General features: G+C 37.1%; 1 protein-coding gene and 1 long non-coding RNA gene across 2 annotated transcripts in view; one reads left to right on the forward strand and one right to left on the reverse strand.

Annotated features, from left to right (window-relative positions):
- Nucleotides 1-428: 428 nt before the first annotated feature.
- Nucleotides 429-3658, reverse strand: LOC140139497 (uncharacterized). Its single transcript, XR_011857145.1, has 3 exons — nucleotides 3447-3658; nucleotides 2097-2169; nucleotides 429-925 (listed from the first exon to the last, which is right to left on the reverse strand). It is a non-coding gene; the product is annotated as an uncharacterized lncRNA (long non-coding RNA).
- Nucleotides 3659-4774: 1116 nt separating this feature from the next.
- The window catches only part of LOC140138765 (EF-hand calcium-binding domain-containing protein 4B-like), a 79047-nt gene continuing 67308 nt past the window's right edge, over nucleotides 4775-16513 (forward strand). Inside the window, 3 exon segments of the mRNA XM_072160531.1 lie at nucleotides 4775-4886; nucleotides 14676-14837; nucleotides 15877-15979. The gene's annotated coding sequence lies outside the window, so the exon portion shown is untranslated.

The raw sequence follows: 16513 nt of genomic DNA on the forward strand, positions 1-16513 counted from the left end.
ATTCATGGTTGACCCAAAAAAATTTGCACAATGTTTTGTGCATTTTTGATATCATTAATAGAGTATGACATGAAAACAAAGTATAAATTTTCATATTAAAAACACAAAACATTGTTTTTTTAGGTCAACCATGAATGATCCTAGCATTTAGGTCTAGGTCCAGGGACACTACAAAACCGAAAAAATAAATAACTTTTTTTGCAATTTTGGGTACCGGTTACCCGCCTAAAAAATGCGCCTGGTACCGGGCAGTAAATTACCCAAAATGACACCCTACATAATAAACAACAAAATCATGAAAAATAATCATTATTCATAAGAAAACAACACCCGCCCAAGGTATTTTAATACATGTGACTCTACATGCATTGCGATCACGATTCACAATGTATGGTTGTAGAGTTACAAGGAATATAACTCCTGTTTTTGTGACTGATCCTCTACAATGGGATTGGTGGCAATTTTTTTGGAATCTTTAATATAAAATCTGTAACTTCCGATTATGAGCATGAAATCTGCCATAGTCTTGTTGGACTTGGATTCGAGTCTAGACTCAGACACTTGATGAATTCGGAAATGGCTGACTGACCTGGATACAAATGGAATCGCTCTGACTCAGATGACTGAGATGAGGTGGACTTGGATAAAAATCTGACCCAATCTTTTATTTCATTTATTTTTGATGAACCCTGCAGGATACTGTTACTGTTTACATCAGTAAGGAAAACTACGGTATGAATTTCACTCCTGGAGGAATGTGAATTAAGAGTTACAAAATTACTCTCTTAAACAATGATTGTGAATGTTACAATTGGTCTTTTTCATATTTTCAGTTCAGCAAAATGCCAGCACCCATTGCTTGCTAATCATTCATCCATTGTTGCTGTAGGCAAAATTTGTTATAGTTGAAATCCATCTTCTTGATCTGCAAAATAACAACAAAAAAGAACACTAAATCAATAAAAGTAAAGAATATTGATATGCAATCATGTACGGCAGGCCCGTACGCAGGGGGGGTGCGGTTGCACCCCCCCCAAATGTGCAAAAGTATACAAAAAGTCCCAAAATAAGACAATTTGCGAGCGTAGCGAGCAAAAAAATCAGGGTTTTTACGCTTTTTGGGCCAAAAAAGGTCCAAATTTTTGCAGAAAAGTCCACTTTTTACAAAATCGCCCCCCCTTGAAAAAAATCAGGGTTTTTACGCTTTTTGGGCCAAAAAAGGTCCAAATTTTTGCAGAAAAGTCCACTTTTTACAAAATCCCCCCCTTGAAAAAAATCAGGGTTTTTACGCTTTTTGGGCCAAAAAAGGTCCAAATTTTTGCGGAAAAGTCCACTTTTTTAAAATCAGCACCCCCCCAAAAAAAATCCTGCGTACGGGCCTGATGTACGGTATTACAGCATGTTGGCTTTCAAAATCGTAACACATTCCAATTTCTAAAGTTGTTGAAATAGGCATAAAAAATTGCTTGATTGGCGTAACCAGATGACCCATTTAGCTGAACTTTTCTTCTTTAAAAAAATTTAATTCATTTATTTTTCATTTTGCAAAAAAAAAAAAAAGTCAGGGTCGGGACTCTTTTGGGGGTCGGTCGGGCTACGCCGATCAAACATTTTTAGGCCTCATGCGGAAGTGGTACGATGAGGCCTCATGAAGGCCCCTCATTTGAACAGTTAAAATGTTGTTGTTTTTGCACATGTAACAACACCATTCATGCATTTTACACTATTTTTGCCCATGATCAGGGTGAATATTGGTGGAAAGGAGCTCCTTGCCCCTTTTCTTTTCCTTTGTCCTCCAGATTTTCTCTTTCATTTTTTGTCAGAGGGGCAGTTTTTTCTTTCATTTTTTGTCAGAAAGGTAGTTTTTTCTTCCATTTTTTGTCAGGGGAAAAGCCCGGGGCACTCTGCCCCCCTGCGGGCATACTCGGCCTACATTGGTTATTTGGTTTACATTTTTGTCTTAATAAACACAAAACATTTTGGTCTAAATAACACAAAACTGTTGCCCTGTATGCATGACTTCCAGTTCAAAATTCAATATGGAAGTGATCATATCTTTCTCTCACAATGTTTTTTGTTGTTTAATTTGTACATACCTGATAATTGATTGTCATCCGAGTTGTGAAACTTCAAGTTGCTGAACACTATACTGTACAGTCATGTTGTGTACTGAAAAAACAAACAATACAAAACATTTAGTAGTCTTGGTTTATTTACATTTAGGCCTATTTTTAGAATTCATAAACATTGACCATAGTATTTTTTTTTTTTTTTTACTTGCTTCAAGTTTGATAGTTAACATCAGTTGGGCCTACTTTCAGTGTGCCACCTCCAACAGATCACCATTGTATGTGTACGCTCTGCGGCTGAAGGATTAGGTTGGCGTGCCGTAGGGCCTACCGTATTTGTTCCATTAACCGCCAACCTACATAATTTGTAGTGACTTTACATCAAGCAAACTGATAATATTACATTATTAGTTCTGCCCATGCAAATCTGAAACATATGACACACCACGATGATAGATGAATATTTTGGACCTTTATTTACATCTTCTTGGCCTAAGAAATGTAAAAAATCAGCACCCACCCAAAATGATTTTAAATGATTTTGTTAAGCGCCCTGGGCAATGGAACGAATACGGTACCTGTGATTTGATAATTTGTTGCAATCACCAAAATGCGCACACTATTAAGACCCTACACCTTGAGTTTGGTGACCTGGTTTCAAAGAGTTCCAAATCAATTCAGAGCGGTGTCGTATGAGAACAAAATACAATTGTTGGAGTGGTGCTACGCGGAAAGAGTGCCATTCAGAGTCATGCCACTGCCGCTCAGTGATGTGCCGCTCGGCTTGCAGACACGTACAAATGGCACGGTGAAGCAATGCGTGACTGGCGCACGCTTAATATTAAATGTAAATTTACGCAAGCGTGAGTTGGGACTTTATTGACGCACGCAGTAACAAAACCCGAATAATTTCCGCCTTATATATAACTAGATTTCGCGGTTCTCGGGTTGGGTGGTTCTTGTGACTATCTCTCATTACCCAACACCCGTTACCCATATAGGCCTACTTGCCCTGACCTTTTAAACTACTAATAGGCCTCTGCACGTGTGCCGTTTGGAATCCGATGAGATGCACCTGCACGATTAACCACACTGTAATGCTTTCCGATGCTCGCTTTACGCCCATGACGCCCGTGGGTATACTCCGCAAGACTACGCGATAGTTTCGCCGACGCGATACGCGATAGCTTCGACGCGATACGCACGCGATGGCGAAAGCCACGCGCACGTGATAGCGCAGCGGACAGAGAGACGGACGGACACGCCATGATTAGTATTATGATGCCAGTATTAAACAAACCAGCAGTACAACCATACATTACAACGCTCAACAGTTGAAGTGACAGTTCAGACTTCTGACAGTTCGAGTAAACTTACCACAAACGGCACAAATCTCAGACTCAGTATTCACCCATTCATCTCTGGTATGTCAGGTTGCAGATGCCATTAATGTGCAGGGCGGTGGAGAAGTATTTTGACGATCAGGCTCATGTCATTTCACATTTTCAGGAGCACCTGCAGTTTTCAATACACATTTATGTGCATGTGTGTATAGCATGCATGCATTGCATGGTGCCATCCCCGGTTACGATATTATATCAAATCCTTTTATTGATAATGTCAACTTAAGTTATTTAGCAAAATGCATGTACAATGTATAGTGAAGCTCATAACCTTGAATGAACGAGAGTCCAGTACAGCTTAGATGCAAGCTCATATTACACCAATCCACTAACAGCTACTAACCTATGTCTGCAGTCATCTGTTTCTGCATACAACGCATGCGCGTTGCGAATGCATGTGTTGGAGGCTAGTAGCTGCTAGTCACTGAGAATTCAGCGAGTAGCTAGTAGTTCCACCAAAACTTTTACTATAATTTAGATTCGCGACCCTGATATTTGACCTATCATGATGTATTTGACATTGTTAGTTCCAGAAATAGTACAAGAATACTCCTGGGACTGGTGAGTTAAAATGGATGGCGCTAGTCCATGTACGGATAGAAGAAAGAGTTAACTTTTGGTCAAAACAGTGCACTGACACAGTAAACTCACAGAAAAGAAGTAAAAAACTTGGCACTTAAAAATTTCACGCGACTTAACAAAATAACCTGTGGACTTATAAATAGTCTAGCAGCATGGAGAATATTCTTAGCTCCATTTTGGTACCAGGTGAGGCCTATACATTCCAAAATGTTCATGCTGTGTTGAATTAAACAAAAAATGACCCCATTTTGGCAACTTTTGTGGATGAATTGCAATGGGACATTTCGTGCTGGACAGTTCTTGTCTAAAGGTTGACAAAGGATTTGATATTAGTGTCCTTCAAATATACGTAAAATTGAGCACTGTATATGCCCAAGTGGAGTCCAGGTGTGCCCACTTACTCAAAGTTTCTACATGCTTCATTGAAAGTCAAGAAAGATTAGTAAAAGTTATCTTTTTAGGGAAATTACATTCGAAATTTACATCTAAGCGACAGTAAAAATAAACTGAGCCAGCGCATCGCCGAAGTGAATTTCGATCTTATATGCTTGAAAAATCCATATTCATGAGGTGACGTTTCATGACGTAGGGTCAAATTCTACTGCTACACTCTATGCGCTATATTTTTGTCAGTCTCCGAACCGGCACAGAGAAGCGGCCGTGCGCATAGGTTAGGAGACTGACGGATTTAGTCTAAGCAGCAGGTTGGAGTTCGAGATCGAGTCGGAGCTGTTCGGAGTTTGTCGAGTTGTTAGAAGGTCGAGTTTGCAACAAACACCTGTTGCAGAGACAGCCACCTGTTGCCGAGCGAACTGAACGACGATGATCGAGGGTAAGCTTAAATCTTGTGGATTTGACAGAAGATTCCTGGTAAATACTAGGCCTGTCATAAGGTATTATTAATGTTACCTTGTAACGTGTCAGTATGCAATGCTCTTTTACATGCTGCTGGTGCTTGTCGATGACTGAGTTGCCGGGTACATGGGCCCCATGATCACTGATGATGGGGTAAGCTTAAATAAAACTCATTAGTTCCAGCACAGAGCATGATGCAGCAGTAATCTTTATTAACATGATGACATTATCTGATTACTGATGGTCCGTAGATGTCATTATGTTTATGATAAAGACTGAAGTCTTGCTGGCAGGACTAAAAACTCATGACCTGATCCAGGGCTGTCAACTCCTTCTACTTCTACGGTAATTCTTGGTAGACCAATGCAATGTTCACTGGTAATGGGTGGATCGTCCTTCCTTTTTATGTTGGGATGTTGTGGGAGCAACTATTTGGTTCTGGAGCAAATGGCGCGTGATTTGTGGCAGCCGCGTTGCTTTTTGTGCAGACTTTATTTTATTGATATGCATGCAATTTTCAAAAGTGCAATTTATGCTTTTTTTCTTGGTATTTTAAGTGCTTTGTAAAGATTAAGGAAATTTTATTCAATATTTGTATATTTTTTATAACTTTGTATTTTAATATGTAAAGAGGGCCCCAGTGGAAAGCAGTGCTTTGTTCACTGATCTGGGCTACCCTCTATAAAGATGCTGTTAATAAAAAAAAATATAAAAAATAAATGGTGTCGGATTGTAAATCATTGTTATCGAGCGATCTTTTCTTTTAGACCACCCGAGCTATATAAGGTTAAAATTACGAATTTATCAAATTAAACTTACGCATCAAGGTTAAACATGTTCTTAGCTATTATGTCGCTCCAGGCTTCACATGGCTCACGGTTTGTAATCAACAATAGAAACCGGCTGTGAAGGAGACTATTGATGTTGTCACTCCAGACTGGAGTGACAACATCATCAATTTCGGAAAAACCAACACTCGAACATGGACTTTAATTGTCGGTTTTTCATTATATAAAAAGTAAGTAACTTCCATTCTGAAAACTTAGAAACTTGTTTGATTCCACTGACTATTTGCGATCGAAATGTAGGCCCCCCCGGCCTACACAACTACACAACACCAATGACAGAAATCATCAAGCAAAAATCAAACCAACTTTCACTCAAATTTGAGTTGCATCATCAACTGGAATTGACGTGGCACAGACCAACAGAATACAAACATACCTTTTATTTCGTCGAACAAGCTTTATTTTATTCCAAAATCCATGTTTTTATCTAAATTTTTGATGTAAAAAGAGCTGAATACAAAACCGTTTCAATGCAAACTCCAAAACTAAAATTTTGCGCAGCACGAGCGCTTGATGTACGCTCGTTCTGACGTTGATTTACGCTCGTGTATCAAGCATTTTCAAGCGTGTTTGACAGTATTTTACTGCATGACGCAATTTTGCATTTATTCAAGATGGCGAATTTCTCGAAAACATGATGTATTTTTCTTTTAAAAAATCCTTTGTTTCACAAATTCTTTGCATTTTCCCACTCATCTGATCATCTTTTTTACTGACGGAAATTATGCTGATTTGGGCCATGCGTTTTAAACTGGGTACACCAATAGGGTGGAGCATTACTTTTGTGCAAGATTTTTATGCTAATTATTATTATTTTTAAGTCTAGGGTGTCAGCTACATGTACCTAGACAAATTACCTATACATGTATCAATTTAAAGCTTTTGATGAGACCTTGATACCATAACATTTTATGTAGCATTGACCATTCTCAAGTTATTATGATTTTAGTGAAAAATTGACAGGGTGGAACCGAGGATTGATATGGAGGATTGATATGTAAATTTAACTAAAAATTTCATAAAAATGGGGGTATATTGATATATTTGATTCTTTTTTTGTTTGTTTTATGTTGTAAAGACTTTTTAAAAGAACAAAATTTATTTAGAAACTAAAAAAGGTAACTCTGTCCTAGAATTTAGTGAATTTCTAGTGCAAATGACTTGATTACAGAAAATGCCTTAAATTGCACTGTTTGTGTGTAAAAAATGCCTCAAATGTGTGTTTCAAATATGTTCGCACACAGTGAGACCTGTAGCAGGTATCACAATAAAAGTATACATTTTTAAAATGCTCTTGAGCCAAGGAACTCAAATATGATGTTCTTTTCAGCATAGGGTATAATTTAAAAAAACAATCCCAATGAAGATGGAACATTTTTTATGGAAAATGTTGCTATTCAACTTCCACTACCTCCCTAACCAATCTTCCTACTGGGAAACTAATATCATTTTTGGATTCCCTGTTTAATTTCCTGTCAGGAAATGTATACTTTTCTTGTACTTATGGGTTTAGTAAAACAAACAATTATATTTGTCAAAAAGCGTGCATTTTTATAGAGGAAAAAAATTGGAAATTTTGAGTACCGAAAAATCTACCAACTCAAAACACATGGCCTTTTATGAAGGTATGTTTCTTGCTTTTCCGATAATTTTTAAATTGTTTTTTGAGACAAAAACTTCCTAGCAGAATAGCCGTTTTTAAAAGAAAAAAAAAAGTTGTTTTAAGGGGTAGGGGAGATTGGGGTTAGTTGAAACATTTTTCACAAAATCGTCTTTTTAACGCAAACCGATTACTTTCAAGAAACACTAACCATATCAGTATAAACATATACATACATGCTACAAATACAGCCTTAAACTTTATTGGACCTGCTTATGATTATTCATATAATCCAATTTGAAAATTTGAAAAAAAGTGTTTCAACTAACCCCACCTCTGGGGTAAGTTGAAACATAGGGTGGGGTTAGTTGAAACACGGCTTGTAAAAATTTCAAAATAATTATTTATTGTGTAGTTAGGGTTACACTTCCCTTGAATGCACCCAAACATACAATCAGTGTGAAAAAATGAATAAATAAATATGTGGGAGTGCGGGTCAATACTTTGGACACAAGGTGACGAGTGTCACCATGGACCAAAATATGAGAAGCCTAAAATATTATAAAATGTACTTTCTGTGTGCACTTTTTGCTTGTATTGTTGCTTTTAACCATATTAAAGCAATATTGAAGAAATGGTAAACATGTTACAAATTTTTTTTTTTTCAAATTTTTAACCATATTTTTCTATGCGAACTAACCCCACCTCAAAAGTTTCAACTAACCCCTATGCCTATTTTTACATTTCAAAGTTCATTACGCAAAAGAAGAAATACAATAAAACTTTTATTTAACATTATTCTGGGACTTACTACTAGTGCTTATGATACTCAAAAAATAATCCCTGAATCTTCAAACAACATGGAGATAACGATCTTTTCTGAGGGGTATAAAAATTAGTCAGTAAGTCAAAAAACAGATATTCCTTTCCCAAGCCAACACTGGTGGGGCATCAGTGCTGTTGCTAATTTGGTGGATGACCCTTACTAATTAATACCTATTACTAGGTGCCAGTATTTTACCAAATTAATTTTTTGTGTCAGAAAAAATACAATGTTTCAACTTACCCCACGTTCCAACTAACCCCAATCTCCCCTACTACACCCTGGCCAATTTTGTGCCTATTTTTGCATTTTTCTCAAAAATTATAGCGCATTGAGGGTTCAAATATATCCTGGCGTGAACGTAAAACCAAAGCAGAGATCTATTCATGATGGTGTTCCACATGTGTCCTCCATCCTCGCTCAACGGCGAGCCAGATATGCAGGCCACTGCTACCGAGCAAAAGACCAAATAATTTCAGATGTCATCTGTATGAGGCTTCCACGAACATGTATCTAGGAAGAAGACCATTCAACTACATTGACTGTGTGGCACGGGACGTCAATCAAGAAATTAATGACCTCCCAAATCTGATGGCTGATAGAGATTCCTGGAAAAGAATTGTAAACTCTTTCTTGGATGCGTCCGCAAGATAGAATATAGATAGCGCATTGGTGACAAGTAATATGGTCGCATGTCACAAATAGGTCACCCAAAAATGGAGGGGCCGTAACATGAAAACGCTTTCTTCGCACTTCAAGCTTGGTTTATTCTAACAGTATAATACCTATTGTAGAAAGTTTGGTGTCATGTTCTTTATTATGTTCTTTATCAAATACAAACAAACCCAAGTCAATTGGACAACTACTTTGAGAGTTATACTTCAATATGTAACATGTGTCAATGGAGGGGTCAGGGCGGGTGAGCCCCATAGGATTGTACACAAAATTGTGAAAATATGGCAAACTTCAAACCTTTGTAAAAAAGGTACAACTAGCATGGACCACAAATTGCACATATATAATCCTGGACTGTAGATCTACCTCATAGTAGATCAACTGTAACAAAAGATGTAACTAATTAATTGCTTAATTAAATGCTAATTAGGACAGTTTTCCCCTATATGTTACTGTACAAAGTGTACACATAATGCTCTGACATTTCTAAATAGCCTATCTCTTGCCTGAGACACCCTGCTTATTCAAAAGTACACATATTTTTAAGGACATTTGATGAGGAATTCAATTATGCCAGACATGGAGGAAAAAAGTATTAATTGATAATGTCATACAAATTCTAAAATTATTTTACAATTTTTGACCACCCTGTATGTTTAACGCAAGAGATACCAAAGTTTTTCTGCCTAATTTGTTTGAAGGGCCCATGCAATGTCTTTCTGAATCCATATTTATTTTGAGCTACATCTCTTTCAGAAAAAGAAAATACCCGGTATGGGGTTTACCATGACAAGAAAGATGCTAATTTTGTTGATGTTCCACCCTGTATATTTCTTACCCACCCTGTATTATGATGTTATACTTTGTTGATTTGGCATCCTTGTAATATAAGCTTTCCAGAAATATATACTTATAATGGTCTAAAATGTAGGCTATTCATTAAAAGTTGTGTTGAAGTGAATCAAAATTGGTGATATTTTTATCATTATTTTTAAACATTATGTTACATAAAAGATGACCAATTCATGACATGTGACCATATGTATAGGGGCAAGGACTACAACTACAACTAACTTTGACATGGACTGACTATGTTTAAAGTTGTGATTTTGTGTTTTTGATCGCAAAGATTGGATATTTTTATTCCCGAATCGAATTCTGAACCCTTGCAAGGGTGCAGAATTCTGCAGAACTTTGACGATAATTTTGCCTTTTCAAACACCCTTAAAACCAACCTCTTGCCAAAGAAAATTTCTCCCCCCATAGTGTGAAACTGAAAATTGGCCTGGTAAACACATATTTTCACCTTAATTTTGGTCTTAAAAATGTAGTGTACAATTGCCATTGTTTTGCACAAACACTGGGTAACAGTAACACAGGGCCAAAATGATGGCTACCAGGAATTTGTTTGTCTTTGGCCCTTCAGAAAACTTGGAAAACCATGATGCACCACTGAACATGTAAAATACCTGGAGTGGACCCCCCCCCCAAAAAAAAGGATTTTTACCAAGACCATGTAAATTAAGAAGGATGTTTGTAAGTTGGGAGCACGTGTGGCCGAGTGGATAAGGTGCCCGACTCATAATCTATAGGTTGTGAGTTCGAGCCCGCTTTCGTGCCAACGTGTTGTGTCCTTGGGCAAGGCACTTTATCCTCATTGCCTACTGGGGGATGTGGTTGGGTTGGATTGGATGTTTGAATAGTTGTTTGTTTCAATGTTGCAATATTGGCGCTGATTAAGCTGCTGCCTGCAAATTGCATTGGGCTATTCCAGATGTATTCCCCACCCCCCCTAAGAAAAAAAAAAAAAAAAAAAAATACAATTCCAGCTGGAATTGAGATGTGTCTAGAATTCCAGCAGTCATTTTTAGCAAAGATTCGGGCTGTAGGGTATGGAAGACATTGAGATTAGGTGAAATTCCGGCTGCTAAAATAAACGAAAAAACAAAGAGTGGGGATTGTGAAAGGCCATGATGTGCCTATGGAAGACATTCACATTTCTTAATATTCCGGCTGGCAAATGGTCAAAAATGCTCCAATTCCAGCAGAATCTTCACTTATGATCACCATCTCGATTAACCTATGAAAGACATTTACTTGAATTCTGGCTGGAAAAAAAAAATGTTCTAATTCCAGCTGGAACCCTATGGAAGACATTTACATTTACGTGAATTCGCTGGCCATATTACCACAATTCCGCAGTGTCTTCCATGGGTTTTTCCTGACAGGTGAATGCCGGCTGTCAATTTAGCCCGGAATTCCGGAAGTGGCTTACATAGGGGGGGGGGGGTGCGGAATACATCTGGAATAGCCCATTGTGTCTGTTTAGGTGTGTTTATGTACAATTCTAGCAATTTGACCTGCGGGTCACCATTAGAGTTTGAAATAAAAACCTTCTTTTTTTTCATGGGCCAGCATATCATGGGCCGACTCCACCCTGACATTTTTTTTCCGTTCAGCTGCTATAACTTTTGAAGTATACATACTATACTAAAAGTTATAAAGGTACCAATTTGAAGCACTCACTAAGAGCTTTAATTTGGTATATAATTTACCTATGTAGGTATCTACAGTAATTACACTATATCTGGATTAAGGGGGTATAATACCATGATTTTTATCAGTACCCCTCTTCTTTTTTTTGTTGCAAATTTATGAAGTACATAAATTATGTTCATCACGTCATGTCCTGAACTTAAAAAAATATCTCTACATACAAAGTGCTTTTAAATCATTTTAGTAAATCATTTTAGCCCTACATGTATATATTTTTGTTTACTATATTCTACTAACTCAGATGTGTGTTTCATAACAAACCATAATTTATTCTAGTCAACATGTTCAAGTAGAGTACATGAATAGAATATATTTATTAAACCTGGATGAATGACAACCTTCACAAACGTATTTAAATCCTTTGTTACTCTCTATAGAAAATTTATTCAGCGGTGCATGCTAAATAACACTGAATAAAAAATAAACTCAAGATTACACAATGTATGTTCCTTCTATAATGTGTTGTTAGGAAAAGAGATTTAAAAAGGCTGTAGGTCATCATAGGTCAGGTTATAGGACACACCGAGAGAGAGAAAGAGATGGGGGGGGGGTCATAAAAATTGAATCTCATCTGACATATATTGGGATTTGGGACCCACCTTCTATTGGGCGATTGTTAAAAACAATCGGATTTTGATTTTTTTAAATTGATTATCTGCAATTGTATTGAACATCATGTGACTGTAATAGATTGAGCATCATTTGTTGCATCGCTCTGCATTTTAAGTGAAGTAAGATCATGAAGATGTGTGTAAATTTTTTATTTTATTTTATAAAATGCCAGAGTGAACAATAGCCCATGAGGAGTGATGACACAGGTCAAGAACTGATATAGGCACATATATAGGCACTATAATAGTATAAAAGACAACCACATGGGACAATCAGTGGGTCACAGCAGCTTATAGTGGGTGGGTGGGTGGGAGGTTGCTGGCCCCCTCACCCCAGATACACAGTTATACACACCTAAGCTAAAAGCGGTACATGGGGGTGTGCTGTACATGACCTAAACTGAAAGCATCCTGAGATTCAGAACAGTTCGGGCATCCAGATGGCAGATGATACCTCTCGGTCAAGGTTGTCTCACAGTTGTCTCACAAGTTGCTCTAGTTGCAGCTTCAGATCAGCAAATTATCACCTATAAATATCCAACTATCTTAAAAATCACTTATCAATCAGTTGAAAGCATTTGCTTTTAAATCTATTTGAAAAACAAACAATTATTTTTGATAAAATCAAAATGTTGATACTTCAATATTTCAAATAATAATGATGTTTTTATAATCGAGTACCAGGTTTTAAAATAAACTATGGTGTTTTTTTTTAACATTTCCAGAATGGGATGATGATATTTTGCCATAAAAAGAGCAAAAACATTTTTTAAGGCCCTAGCCTAACACCCCTCCCCCTCCCCAGGGACAAGTCTACGTGGAAAAGGTCACACAAATGTTAGATAACGCGCACAAGCCAAGGGCCAGTTTGAAAAAAAAATCTAATGCGTAAAATAAGCCGTCAAAAACGTAATATGCACACTACAGGAAACAAACTTGTTTTTTGAAGTTTGGAATTAAATCAAAATACTGGACTTACTATTTTTAGCAAAGCTACGTTGCGTGTACTACAACTGGATGACTGAAAACATTCATAAACTTGTTTTTTGTTTTGGCCTAATTTGCGTATAAACATATTCATAGATTTCATTGTGGTGTGAAAAAATTGAGATTGTTCTAATCAATATATTGAATAATCAGGGCCACATATTGAACATATGAAGTAAACTGTATGTACGAGTGTTATCAAATCCACAACTTAGTAGCCCAATTGGGCGGATTTTGAAGATTTTTCTTGAATACATCATAAATAAAATAATAGCAGTGATGCCAATTCCATGATATAGTTACCCAATTTGGCTAATTTTGAAGATTTTCACTGCAACGTAATTATTTGCAGTCCCATTTAGATAGAGGAATCAGTTTATAATAAAAAGAATTGTGTGACTTTTCAACATTGGCCCGCACAATTTTTGGTAGTTTAATACTCTCAGTAGGAAAAATTGGGTGACTTTTCAGTAATTTGGGCTGGCTATTTATAGCAACCCTGGAATATGTTGCTGCTCATGTGGCACAAATTAATAAACAGTCAGTCGTGTAATTAGTAGACGGCTCGTTAACATGGTCTAGGATAACCTGTGTGCCAAGGCTACATTGCAGTGTGAGTGAGTGTCATTATATTTAATATCATTTGCCCTTGCCTGTTAATTAGGTATTGTTTAAATACCGTACTGAGATATCAGCTTTGGATTGTGTGTAGAGTTTGTTGCCACATTGATAAGTGATGAAAATTGTATATGGAGCTATAATACCATGATGTACCGGCCGGTATAATAATTCAGGTATATATACCGGTATATATATGGTGTTATTAAGTGCATATTTTTGAGGTCAATTTAGAATGAAGCATTTTTTTTCTTTCAACATGTTACATATTGTGTAATTTATTTTCTGGATACTTACTCAATATTTACATAGTTCTGTAATTATTGCAGACTTGTATGAATTTTAAAATTTGATGGCAAGGTCATGTTTTTTAAGCATCATATAATGCTCATTTCCCTTGAACCCTCATCCCTCTCTCTCACTCTGTCTCTTGCCTCCTACTCCCTCTTCCTCCATCTCCCTTTCCCTCTTTCTCTCCCCTCCATCTCCCTCTTCCTCTTCCTCTCCCCTCCATCTCCCTCTTCCTCCCCCTCCATCTTCCTCTCTTCTCCATCTCCCTCCTCTCTCCCTCTCTCCCTCTCCCTCTCTCCCTCTCACCCCTCTTCTCTTCCTCTCCATCTCCCTTCTCTCTCTCTTTCCCTCCCCTCCCCCTCCATCTCTTGTCCTCCTTGTATCTCCCTCTCTTGCAGTCAGACATAATCATAAAACCCCATAGGCATACAATTTAATAGTATTAATTATTACATATAAATGTATGTTTGCTTAAACTTGCATTTCAATCTGTCAATACAGTCATGTGCAAATAGAATTTTAGGAAATTTTGCATATTTAAGCGTTTCCGTACTGTTTTCCTAAGCCTTTTTAGAGCGTTTTATTAAAAGGGCACCCCATGAATGTGTGCCAAAATCGCACCCCCCCTCTCGGCTTGCCAAAAATTGCTTGCCGCGCCCCCCTTTTTGGCTCGCCAAAATTTCTTCCCCAATTTTACCCTCCCCAGGGCTCATAATTATTGCACATTAAAATTTATGTTGTTATTTGTTGTTAAAAGGTACAGGCCACTTATCCGTATGACAGGACAAGACAGTCAAATGTATTGGAAAGGCTTCACTTTGCACCTCTAGATTTTCCAACGGTTGCCACGTCACATCAGAGCATGGTCTCATCAAGTGCATACGTACTTAATTCTTACCATAAACCCTAAGTAGAAAAGGTAAATTTACGTAAATGTATGTTTAAAGAAAGTTGCTCCTTAATTGTTCCTCTTCTTTCTGTAAGTTAGATCAAAAATGCTATCATAGACCATGGAAATACATGTAGTAGATCCCGGGTAGTAGATGCATAGACTAATCCAATTGTATGCATTTCTGTACCTCAATGGCAAACATTGATGGGGCTCACCCCGAAATGTGAAATGATGCAGCTGTGGTGGGCATTTTAAACTGCATTCCGTCATCCTTGTTGCATGTAGACAAAAGAATGATGAAAGTTTACAACACAATACAAGAGCAGTTTTGAAGTGGCTTTTATCCACCCGATTCACAAGTTTGATGCAGATGGATCCCAGGTATAATGACCGAATGAATTCTGACCATCACTTGGCCTGTTGGATTCATCAATAGTAGTACTAGTAATCTGAATTTATTTAGATGTGCATGTATGAGTTGCAACAGGATATTGTTTTTAATGTAAACACACATAGCTTGGAGCACAGGCACAGCGTTCAGCATTTAAAGAGACTTTTGCACTAAAACGTTTCCGTCGGAGTGATATGCATGGAGATTTTTGTTATACAATTCTGAATTAGATATACTTAGCACACATTTTAAGAGTAAATTTGTATTTCCTATATCCTTGGTGGTATTTACTAATAAATATGTCCCATCCGTAATTAGTTTACACATAAAACAAATTACCAGCATATCATGGGACTATCAACATGATCAATGCAAATTATGAAACATGGTCTTCATCCATGGCATTGTCTTTTTAAAGACATTTCTTGTTATTTTCTAAAGTACATTATTTAACAGGGAAAAAAATCAGGTTTGACTTTCAAAATAATTTTGTCTATTTTGTGCTCCTACATTATACACAATAATTCAGCATGCACGGATCATTAGATTTGGAATTATGCTAGCCATTAAAAAGCTTACAAATATTATACTTTTTTTTTCAACTCTCAACTGCATATCATTTTTATGACCATATTTTAGATTTTTATAACTATTTTCATTTTCTTTGGTCATCAGTGATGTTGAATGGTGGAACAATACAGATGAGGTCATGCAATGCAGGCTGTGTCAGAACCTATATTGAAAGTACCATGTGATATGATTACATTCTGATATGAAGGTAAGGAATAAGGTGCATTTGTTGCAATCGGTGCATCACCTCCAAACTGGGGTGTAAGTGTGACACCCTACATTCGAACTGGGGACCGCTCAGGAACTGGGTCCGTCCCCGTTTTATAAGGCATGTGCTGCAAATAAGAGTGTGCAGTCATACTGCCCTACCACGACAAAAGGAATTTATGTTTTGAGATAATGGGACAAAAACACAATTTGGAGCAATTTATTCAATATATTTAAATAAATACCCAGAAAATTTGATGTTTAGGTAAGTACTGGTATTAGTTGTAATTAGCAGGGCTCGAAAAAATGTTAATTTCCCAAGAGAGCTAAATTTCCCAGCAGGTTTTTATATATACAAAAAAGACACAATTTCCCTCCTAATACCAGCAACATTTCCATGGTAATTAGTAAGATATAGTAACAATTGACTTTGAACAATGGTGAAAAAAATCATCAAAATTTGGCAATTTGTCTGTCCATTACTTCCTTTTGTGGTGGTTTTTGTGGAGTGTCCTATACTTTGTGTGTACAAAAT

This window comes from Amphiura filiformis, chromosome 18 (genome assembly GCF_039555335.1).
Source record: "Amphiura filiformis chromosome 18, Afil_fr2py, whole genome shotgun sequence".
Lineage (NCBI taxonomy): Eukaryota > Metazoa > Echinodermata > Ophiuroidea > Amphilepidida > Amphiuridae > Amphiura > Amphiura filiformis.